This window comes from Macrotis lagotis, chromosome X (genome assembly GCF_037893015.1).
Source record: "Macrotis lagotis isolate mMagLag1 chromosome X, bilby.v1.9.chrom.fasta, whole genome shotgun sequence".
In the NCBI taxonomy this organism is placed as follows: domain Eukaryota; kingdom Metazoa; phylum Chordata; class Mammalia; order Peramelemorphia; family Peramelidae; genus Macrotis; species Macrotis lagotis.
Window position 1 is genome coordinate 192128832 of NC_133666.1, and position 12263 is coordinate 192141094.

Sequence of the window (12263 nt, forward strand, 5' to 3'; positions counted from 1 at the left end):
GTCTGAACTGAAGAAGGTGTTAATAATACAAATTATAGTAAAAATTGTGTGCATACTTGCCCCACCCCCACCAGTGCCTAGTTGTTAAACCTTTACCAATGACACCCCCATATCACTCTATAAACATTGTTTTACTTAGCAGAAAGTTCAGCTAATAAGGTTGTCATCAGACTGGAGACCTGGAGACTGCAGGCTAATAATAATAATCAAGCCATTTATATAGAGCTTTAAGGTTTATAAAGTGCTTTAGATCCATTATTTGATTTAAACCTTACAATATGCCCATTGTAGAGAACATCCAAATCCTTGAATTCAAAGATCAATCTCAGTTTGATCTTCTCCCTACCCTCATAGAGTGACAGTCTACTAGAGTGAGAGACATATGGCAAAATAATAAAGGTTGAATGTAAAAGAACAGAATAAGCCAAAAATTTTATATTACTTAGTGGAGAAATATCAGAGAAGGCTTCCTAGATTTGAACTGACCTTAAAATAATCAACATATAGGGGGACTATATGAATGAATATGATCAGGAGTTAAAAGGAAAGTTAAGGGGTAGCCTGCAAGTAAATTGGACAACACTGTATACCTATACTACTTTGAGGGGGCTCATCTTTCAAATCCTTGTTAAACATGGTGAAGCATCCTCTAAAGTCAGGTTAAATTTATATAATGTTTGTGTTCTTAATGATGTCTAAGCGCATAAATACATCATCTTCAACCTAATGTGTGTATATGTGATGTAGGAAAAGTAATGGCCAGCACAAGACTACCATAAAAATGAAATAATAGTACATAGAACAAGTTCTCTGCAAAAAACAAATCACTTAGGTCCTCTGAATTATTTTCCTGATTCTTTTCTTTGTGCGGATTTGCCTTAATTTGATCTTATTCCAAAACTCATTACTTGCCTATCCCACTAGATCTGTTATGACTTGAATTTGTCACTGACTTTTGGATGACTTAATAGTTGCTTCTATGATTACTGGCTTAGGTGTAAGAAACATTCTTAAAATTATATGAATTTTTTCTCACCTGCCATATATCGAGATCAAACTCTCAGAGCCAGTTAACCCCCTTCCCATCTCTAGAGGGCATATCCTGAAAAAAAATAGGGTAAAGCAGCATACCAGTGGGCAATTATTTTCATAATACTGATGCTATAAATTGGCTATCAGCCAAATGATTTTACAGTAGGGTTTCATGATTTTACCATGAGTTTATTATAATGCATTGAGTATATATATTATATTGGTCAGAGTAACTTTATATGGAAAAAATAAAACTAACCAACCAACATAATATGATTGTATATAAGATGTTAAATTACTAAAAATTAGGCTGTCATTTTAAAAATCACTTGCTGTAACCACAACAACAAACCCTTCCATTCAAATGTAGCCTTTTTTTGAAGAAACTCAACTGGCTTTCAGTTCTCATTTCATCAATCTTCACAATTTTCTTTCAGAAAAAAATTCCAGTGGTCTCCTCTGAAAAGGAGGTTACTTTAAAGAAATTAAAATGACAAGCATTTTTCCCCCTGACTCTACATACTCAATCGGCTTCCACGTCTGTCTCTATCACATCTGTCATCTATTCTCTCCACTCATGTAGCCATATTCCATGTCCAGAGTCTGTAACACTTTCCCATGCTTGGAATTAGTTCCCTCCTCTCCTCCATATCTTGAAATCCCTAGTTTCCTCTAAAGCTTAGAAAAAAATTGTGACCTCCTAGATGACTCCTATAATGATAAGTTAATGGCAGAGTGAACAGAGAGCTGAACCCAGTGTCAAGAAAATCTGAGATGAAATCCAGCCTTATACACTTACTAGTTGTATGATTTTAAGCAAGTCACTTAGCTTCTGATTGCTTCTCATTCTATGAAAAGGAAATAATAATATATCTACCTCCTAGGATTGTTCTAAGAATAATGGGAGTTAATATTTATAAAATGCTTTGTTGACCTTAAAAAGCATTATAGAAACACTATCATCATTATTAATATTTTGTTATTCCTCCACTAAAAAATCCTATATCTATTTTGTATGTCCTGATTTATGCTCATATTTATTCACCCAATTGAATAGAAGCTCCTTAAGAACAGAGAACATTTCAGTTTTATCTTTGTGTCTCTGGTGCCCCACATATAGTAAGTACTTAATAAATGTTTGTGGGTTCATTGTTTTGAGGTAATTGCAGATTTGGGAACAAAGAACCCATGTTCAAATCCTGATTTTGCTACATCTGATCAGGTGACCTTGGACAAGTCACTTCAGTCTCTCAGATTCTGAGCTTCCAAATCTGTCAAATGAGATTGAGTTATATACACCCTCTAAAGATCCTGCTAGATGCTCTTTCTCAAACATATTTTCCACTTCTACATATTTTTGAAAGAACTGCTAATATGCCCAGATAACTATTGACACTATTCTGCTCACTTCTTTGTCCATTCTCCCCACATTCTCATTCATTCTCCCTGTTGGTCCTTTTAGCATTCAACTTGTTTCCAGTCTCCATCTCTTTAAGTAGTCTGTTTTATTGAATTAGTGTTTAAAAGAAATTTGCTAGTAATTATCATTGCATAATGATTACTTTCAAAAATTTCTTTTTGATACATTTATGCCTGATATAGAAAGAAATTACAACATGAGTCTAATAAATATACATGCAAATACAAATAAATAATATCTATATCATTTTAAAACAAAAAATAATTTATGGAAAGCTTCTCTATAAAGTAAATAACTTCTCATGTTTAATAAAGATAATATCATTTTACTAAATAATTTTCCATATTATTATTATTATTGTATAATTTGTCTATCCATGGATAAGTATGAAACAAGAGGAAGAGTATAATATTCTTAATTCAGAGAGATCAGATTAGGTCAAAGATCTTCCCACAGTAAATATATTGGTTAAAAAAAACATTTCTGGATATAGACAAGACCAGGGTTATATAAAGTAAATAGCTGTCTAAAGGGCAACATATAGTGGGGTGCACAAAGAAAAACTTCTTAACAGGTTAAACAGCAAATATGTATTTACACTCTAAGTCTTCCATGAATCTATGATGTTACTAATATTACTAGTGTTAAATATAAATATAAATAGGAATATTCTTTCCTCTAGTAGGAACAACAGCTGGGTCAAAAACTAATCTAGTTTCTTCCTAAACAGGGAAGAAAAGGTTTCTTGGAAACTTGGAACTTAACTGGTTCAGGGGATTAAGGTTTCAACTACTGATATAACTTCCCAGTTATTTAAGATATAAAAAACCTTGCCTTCGACTGGATGGAATCTCAGGTCAGAATACTCTGCTGACCCAATAAACCATCACAGCAAATGAGTAGGTCATAGAATTTAATCTAGTGCTATTTTGTAGCTCAGTATATTCTTCATGTCATTGTGAAGTAAATTTGCATTTTGTAAATATCTCATTTTATCCTCACAATTTGGGGAACTGGGTGATATCATTATCCCCATTTTACAAATGAGTAAACTGAGGCAAGCAGAGGGTAAGTGACTTATCCAGAATCATCCAACTATTAAGTATGTGAGGCTGGATTTGAATTTAAGTCTACTGTACCACCTAGCTGCCTCTACATTCCTAAGGGTTAGCTGATTTTTTTTTTCCTGCTTCCAACTGTGAACCACTATGCCACATGAGAGTCATGCCTGGCCCAAAACACTTCCATATATAAAGACTAATCATGCCAAAGATATTGCCTATTTGTTTCAAAGCATTATCTCTTCCTCAGTACATTAACCTGCTCTTTTTCTGATAAGAAGCTCAAGGATATCTTTTTTTTTTTTTTTTTTTTTTAGTTTTTGCAAGACAAATGGGATTAAGTGGCTTTACCCAAGGGTAATTATTAAGTGTCTGAAGTCGGATTTGAACTCAGGTAGTCCTGACTCCAAGGCCAGTACTCTATCCACTGTACCACCTAGTTGCCCAAAGATATTCTTTAGGTCAATTGTTGCATATAGATCATCACTGAAAATAGATTGTAGGCTGTGTGTCCTCATTGTGTGTCTCCTTTTTAAAGAAAAGAGAGATATGTTTAACACTGGTTCTTCAGGTATTACAGTATTTCAAGATTCACAGCAACATTGTCTCACTGAAGAACATTTAGAAGAAAGATAAAGTTGCTTCTTTCTGTATTGGAAGACAGCTTGGAATCATTAAAAAGCACTGCCCATTTCTCAAATTCAATCCAGTCTGCTTTCTTCCATTTATTCACTCCTGGGACCAACTTATTCCCATTCCTCAGAGACCATTGCAAATATATGTCTGGTGTTCTAACTCAGTGAAGTTTGGACAGCAGGTATTTTTCATCTATTTCATTTTTCCTATATAGATTGTTAGGTCAATCTCTTTTGATTAGTTAAGACTTGAATTGAGGAAGCTCTTTTCTGAAGCTTGATGTTCTTCCACAAGGAACCCAGCTCAGTAATAAGCACCATTGGCAAGCAAGAATTTCCTTGTTTTGTGAATTGCTTGTTGCTGGTAATTACAGGTCCACTGAACAGCAATTTTTTTTTGTATTTAGGATAGCAAGGAATTTAGGAGGATCTTAACATGGAATTTCTTGGAGGAGAGCAATTCAGGCTGAATTTTACTTTGCCATATCAAATGCTTTTTGCATAATAAGCATAACTAAAAGCATCACTTTTCAGTAGATTTTGCAACTATAAAGATATTGTCTGTGGTAAAGAAATGTGTACAGAAATATCTTTATAATGACAGAAAAATCTACTCTGTTTGGTAGGTTGTTGGTATTTCTTTTAGGATATCAAGTTACCTTCATCATGGCAAGAGCTCAAAGTCTTTCAACAAACAGCTTAATTCAAATCAATTCTTAAAATATTCATTAAATATCTATTATATGCAAAGACCAAAATATCAAACTCCCATTTCTCCTGTAATGTGGAAGTCACGCTATGCTCTTGAGGAATATCTCATCAGAACAAAAGTTCTGGCAGGTTTTACCATGCTGGAAAGATTTTATATATGCAATACATGCTTTCAGGAGACCAGCTATCATTAATTGCCTAAATTGCCTAATGAGTGTAGACATCTTAAATATCTAAAAATGAACTTTTTTAATCTTTCCCCCTAAATTCTCTCCTCCTCTAAACTTCCCTATTTCTGTCAAAGGCACCCCCATCTTTGCAATGCTTCAGATTCATAATCCAAGCATTTTCCTGAGCTCTTCACCTTCTCTCTTCATTCATTTTCAGTCTCTTAATATTCTTGCCATTTCTGCTTTCATGACTTTTCTCTCACGTGATGTCTTCTCTCTACTCATGTAGCTACTTTAGATCAGGTGTTGCCTGATTTCATTTTTAATTTTAAAAAAATTATTTTCAGTTCCAAATGCTTGCCCTCCCTTGACCCTACCCATTAGAAGGCAAGAAATATATCTATCAAAATATGAAGTCATTTACAAAACAAAAGGAAAAAATATGAAGTCATTCAAAGCATATTTCTATATTAAACATGCTGCCAAAAAGAAGCAAGAACAATAAAGACAAAAAATATGCTTCAATCTGTATTCAGAGTCCATGAGTTTTCTGTCTGGAGGTGGATAGCCTTTTTTCATCATGAGTCTTTTGAGGTTTTCATGGATCATTGTAATAATTATAATTTCTTGCCTAAATTATTGCAACAACCTCCTCATTGGTCTTCCTCCCATGAGTCTCTCCTCACTTCAGTTCATCTTACTCACTGCTAGAGGAAAAAACTTCCTTAAACATAAATCTAATCCCCCTAAATCCACTATCTTCAGTGGCTTCCTATTACCCCTAAGATAAAATGTAAGTTTAGCCCTTAAAGTCTTATACAACTTGATCTCAATCTCTCATTCATGATTTTTTTAAGGTTTGTTTTGTTTTGTTTGCAAGGCAAATGGGGTTAAGTGGCTTGCCCAAGGCCACACAGCTAGGTAATTATTAAGCATCTGAAACTGGATTTGAACCCAGGTACTCCTGACTCCAGGGCAGGTGCTCTATCCACTATGGTACCTAGCCACCCCTCATTCATGATTTATTGAAACTTATTCTCCCTCCTGAACTCTTCATTGAAGCCAAACTGACCTTTTTGCTATTCTTCATATAAGGTATTCCATTTTGTGTTTCTTTGGCCTTTGTCCTGTATATCCTTCATACTTGGGATGTATTCCCTTATTACCTCTTTGTTCTTTAAGATGTATCTCATACATTTTCTTCTGAATGAAATCTAATGCACTCCCTCCCAAATTATTTTATATTTCATTATTTTCTACAAATTTATATTTGTTCCCCTTATATTTGTGCTGTATATAGTTTACATGTATTTATTTCTTCACCCTTAGAAAGTTGAGACCATTCAGAGGAGGGATTGTTTCATTCTTTGTACTGGTTTTGCCAGTGCCTAGGATCATACTTGACACCTGATAGGTGCATATTAAATAATAGATTACTGATTTATTGATAGACTAGTAATTTCCTTCATGACTAACCATTAAAAGGAAAAGAAGGAAGGAAGGAAGGAAGGAAGGAAGGAAGGAAGGAAGGAAGGAAGATCTTAATCAGTTTCTATAAATTTTCTATAAGTTTTCTATAAATATTAATTTAGAAGCTCATATTTTAAACATCAGATCTTTGTCTAGGAGGAAATGATTATAACAATTCTACACATTCTCACTGTGAATGATATCAGAAGATGAAAAGAAGTTACAATTAAATGGTAGGATATCTCAAATATTTTCTTTTCAAAGACAAATAAAAGGAGGAACTGATTTAATCAAGCACCAAGAAACATTTCAGGGGAAGGTCGGTCATCTCATATGAAAGTTTTCATGATAAACATCTTTAAAAAGATCACCATGAAGATAATTTCAGCTTACATAGCAACATCTGTTGCAGGAGATGAGGAAAAGAAATACTATACAAAATTTGCTAAGATTTTCCAAATAATTAAACATATAAATTAATATACTTCAATACAAAAGTGAACATAGGAGAATATGGTCCAATGGCTCCACATGGTTCTTTTTCTAACAACTGAGTTCAAACTCATGAAGTAAAAAAAATGAGAAAGATAAAAAATTCCAGGTCTACAGCATAAAGAACTGTATTTGATATAGGAGAGACAGTACAATTTCTGCTTCTTCTATTTGACTTTGGTCCAGCTTAATCACTAGTAGCCTAAGTCCTTGCTTTATTTAGCCTAGTAGCTCAAGTTAGAGCAAAAACATGGTTAGAAGACTTACAGAAAAGTGGTGATTGGGAAGTTAATATAAGTATGAGTAGGGGCAGCTAGGTGGCGCAGTGGATAGAGCACAAGCCCTGGAGTACCTGAGTTCAAATTCAGCCTCAGACACTTAATAATTACCTAGTTGTGTGGCCTTAGGCAAGCCACTTAACCCCATTGCCTTGCAAAAAACTAAAAAAGAAGAAGAAGAAGAAAAGAATATAAGTATGATTTTTATTACTCTGCAAACAGGCAAAAAAATAGAAGCATGAAGGCATGCATGCATACATATACAGATTTAGCCACACACAGGACCAAGGTCACTCATGTGAGGGACATGCGTACTATGGGAAAGATCTCTGTGGGAGGACACACTGAGTGAGGTCTGAGCTGGGAAGTTTTATATCTCAAAGTTGGGCTTGGTTGAGAACAGGGTAATCCATGCCAGATATGGAAGGTGATATTCCTAATCAGACCCATATGTGTTGAGAAATTCAGCAGGGCTGCTTATTGATGCCAGAATCATGTAAGGGAGTCTCATATTCGGGACCAGAAATTGAGTGAGTCTAAATTCATTAGTGGTGATCCCAGAAATGGGTGTTGTCTTAATGCTGCTATAGTTTGGGAGCCTTGTCCAATCAGTAGCCTCAATCTTCTACATCAGAAGTGTCAAACTCAGAAAAAAACAGGCTACATATTGATAATTTTAAAAACACAAACATACACAAATTAACATTATTTGTATTGTATTTTTGTTTATTTTGTTATTTCCCAAATACATTTTAATCTGGTTCTCTGGCACTAGGATTAATTTGATAAATTTGATTTACAGATATACATAGGTCAAAATAAATCACAACACTAGAAAAGTATAGACTATTTGTCATCGCTTATAAACTTATGGTCTTTAGGACTGCTTAGCTTATGTGACTCCAGAATGAAATCTTATAAACTGTATCATCACTTATAAACTGTAACATCAAACCATATATTTAAAAAATTATTGTAGCTCATCTATAACAGGGGCAGGGAATATACGGCCCACAGTCTTTTGGTCTGGCAATGCCATGGCAACCACAGACAGGACTCAAAATTCAATAAAACCAGGAGATTTTGGGGGGGTTAATTAATTAAATATTTGGTTAAATATAGCAGAATAATTTTAGTTGATAATTTTGTATGGTTCAAGAATGATGTTATAATATATTCAACTGACCATTGGCAGAAAAAGAGGTTCCCCACCCCTAATCTATAAAATGAGAGATTAAGATAAATTACTTCAAGGAGTCTTCCAACTTTGCTCTATAATTGCATGAATATTTTGTTCAAAAAGAGAAGAAGAGGGGCGGCTAGGTGGCACAGTGGATAGAGCACTGGCCTTGGAGTCAGGAGTACCTGGGTTCAAATCCGACCTCAGACATTTAATAATTACCTAGCCGTGTGGCCTTGGGCAAGCCACTTAACCCCATTGCCTTGAAAAATCTTAAAAAAGAGAGAGAGAGACAGAGAGAGAAGAAAGAGGTTTGTAGAGTCAGGGAGTACAGGACATCACAAATACCAAACAAAATCACAAAAAAATGAAACTGATTCTATTATAGAGAGAAAAGAGCTCAGGAGTAGCAAAATGGATGTTTCATAAAGATCTGTCCAACCCAAAAAACTAAAAAATATATAGATATAGAATCATTAAAGCTGAATTCACACAAGATAGAAACATGCTACAAGATAAAAGCTTCATGACATACCCACCTCCCCTAGTCCTAAATCACAGAGAGGACACTACATGGACCAATCTTACTTGACTCACCCCATCTACAGCTCTCTTCAATCTAACTCTGAGGATACTGCCAGTTACTATGGAAGCAGTATCCTCTCCATCACGTGGTAGAGATGCATTAAAGGTCCCATCCCCAAGATGACGGTTTCACTTCAGGTCCCTTCTGGGAGTGATCTGTATCTTCAGCCAACTTGAGTCTGCACAGTTCCAGGGAGCATGGAGGACACAACCTGGGGACTGGAAAAGTTTTGGGGGTCCATCCACACCAGTGTGGAGGCCTTCATCTTGACAGAAAAGCATTCTAGTCTCTAAAGTGGCCCACAGTAAAACCCCATGTACTCAGATCTCAGCAGAACAGCTTTTAAGGGAAGCTAAAGAAAGAGAGTTTGAGTTTCTTCCACCAACTCCTCAAAAGAAAATCACAGATTAGAGGAATTAAATGATTATAAACTAAGAGAGAGAAAGATTTTTGAGGATGATATAAGGAAGAACAGAACTGCAAATAGTATACATAGTGAGAAGAGAGTCAAAAGAAATTTATATAGGAGAAAGATCACTCTCTGACTAAAAATACACCAAAATGGAAATGTAGAATTCGCAAGTAAATCATGCTCAAAATATCTGGGATAAGATCATCATCATTCTTCATCGGTCAACCAGTTCTGGTATAAATGCATCTTGGCCTTAGAGTCAGGTGGATGGGAGTTCACATCCAGTCTTAGACACTTGACACTTACTAGTTATAACCTTGGGCAAGTCACTTAACCTTGAATCCAGGACCATCCTCAGTTGTCTTGATTCATATCTGGCCACTGGACCCAAATGACTCTGGAAGAGAAAATGAGGCTGGTGACTTAGCACAGCAGTCCCTCACTCAAATCCAATTCATGTGTTTGTCATGGCATCACCTCCCTGATGTCATGGTCTTCTTCTTTGGAGATGTTGGAAAGGAGATTGGCAAGTATTTGATCACTGAATGGAATGGCAACTTCCTGGCTTACTCACTTTGAAATGAGATGTAAAGCAATGGATAGGGTTTGTTGCATATATGAAAGATTTAGCCTGATGTACCCTGATATTAATAACTAGATCAAGTATGTTTACTATGAAGAAAAATATAGTCACCTTGCTCATGCAAAGAAAGGAACTGTGGAATTCTTTGGAGATGAGCATATAATGAACCTATGTGACCTATGTAACCTTTAAAGAAAATCAGTAAGAATTTAAAAGGGTACAATCTACAGTTATGCCCTACAGGATTTGAAGTAGGAAGCATAAAAACTCTTTAAAAATTACACAATCTTGGGGGCAGCTAGGTGGCGCAGTAATCTGGCAATGCCATGGCAACCACCAGCCCTGGAATCAGAAGGACCTGAGCTCAAATTTGACCTCAGACACTTAATAATTACCTAGCTGTGTGATTTGGGCAAGTCCCTTAACCCCATTGCCTTGCAAAAAAAAAAAAAATTCACATTCTTTGCAAAGAAATTGGGAGATACATGGTTTTTTGATGACATTGTGTGAGCAAATAGATATTCTATGAAGGGGAAAGTGAAGGCTTATCCATCCAATTATTATGCCTAATTTGATTATTTGTGATTGGTGGAAAATGATGTGGAACCAAAAACTATGCTAGAGGGGTATGAAAGAGTCATTATCAATGTGTCATGGATCCAAGAGAAAAATTACTAGAAGTGATATCTATTCCTCTGGATCAACTATGCACTTTAATGAAGTTGGAGGCAAAGGATCCAGAGAAGACCAGATAAGTAAATCAAAATTTTTTGGCATTGATTCCTCACAAAAAGTATACATTTGCCAGAAAATGACTACTATGTGCCCAGTTTGAAATAAGACAGAAAAATGTCCCATTTGCCAGGAGAGTTTTGGGAAGTCTTACTGGTTAAGTGTGCCAAAAACAATTTTTTAAGAGTTTACACTGAATTGGACCTGCAGCTTCAAAAATTTGACCAAACCTTATGAAAAGTTCTTGGAATTTGCATGAAACAATTGCACATCATGGATCAAACTTGCCAAGTTAGACACAATTCTTGGAGGTGGACTATATATTAGTTGGCTATTAGCCAGTCTTGCTTAGACCTGCCATAGCTACTTCAGAAATACTGTATTGATTTTTTGATATTGACCAAGAAGAATCTAAAAAAACAAGAAGCCTTTGCTGAAGATTGTCACATTGAAAACTTATCAAGGTATGGATCAGTTTTGCTCAATTTGATCTGTCTGCAGGAAATGAGGAAAGTTTAAATGTAGACAAATTTATGAAGAAGCCAACAAACTATGAGAAACTGTGAAGAAAAAGAAGTAATACTCATGCTACTAGAATCCTGGTGAAATTTTCAAGATGAATTTGGAACAGAATCCCAAAAGGAGAGAAAGTAAACAAACTCATGCCAGGGAAAGTTAAGAAAAGAAGAAAAAGAAGCTGGCTCTGATGCTGGCAGGGAAGAGTACTAAGATTGCATCTTTCCAGAAGCTGCAAACCAGCCCAACCTCAAACTGCTGATAATAATAAAATTTTAGTACCAAAAAAGGATGCTGCAGAACAAGACCTGGAGAAAGAAATGGATGAGGGTAAATCTTGCCGTTTTCCAGATTGTTGCATTTTTGTTATTCTTTATGAAATTTTTTCAAAATACAAAATTTTTTAAATGTCTCAGAAAAAGAAAGCAGAGCTCTTCTTCCTTCTCTGTCACCAGCATGATAAGTTTACTTGAATTTACCACCATTGAATTCAACTTCCTCTCTTTCTTCATTGAAACATTCTTTTGGCTTTTATTCTCCCATCCTTCTAAAATACAATGATTCCCCAACCTCAAAGACTCATTCCACATAACTATATCCCTGACACTTATTTAATTTTTAAAGGTTATACTAAATACTCAATCTTATTTATTTATTTGTTGTTTTTCATTTTTCAATAATTGTAATTTGTCAATTATTAAATGTGGAACGTCATTTCCCAGTGATTTCCTACATCCTTGTCTTGTCCAATAGAACCTTCCCTTAAAACAATGAAGTATAGCTAATGAAAAATAACCAATATGATGGTTCTGTCTAACCACTTAGGAATTATTCTATACCTATAATCTACAATCTCTGCTGAGGGGAGAGGTTAAGAGAAAGGATGAATTGTCAGTACTCCAAAAAAAAGCTTTGTCACTACATTCATTAACTTTTCAATGTTGATTTCCTTAACATTACTGTGATTACTATGTAAAATCATATC

At 35.1% G+C, this 12263-nt stretch overlaps 1 pseudogene; it reads left to right on the top strand.

The window, feature by feature from the left end:
• The window catches only part of LOC141498925 (crooked neck-like protein 1), a 29154-nt pseudogene extending 17597 nt beyond the window's left edge, over positions 1-11557 (top strand).
• The last annotated feature ends 706 nt before the right edge of the window (positions 11558-12263 follow it).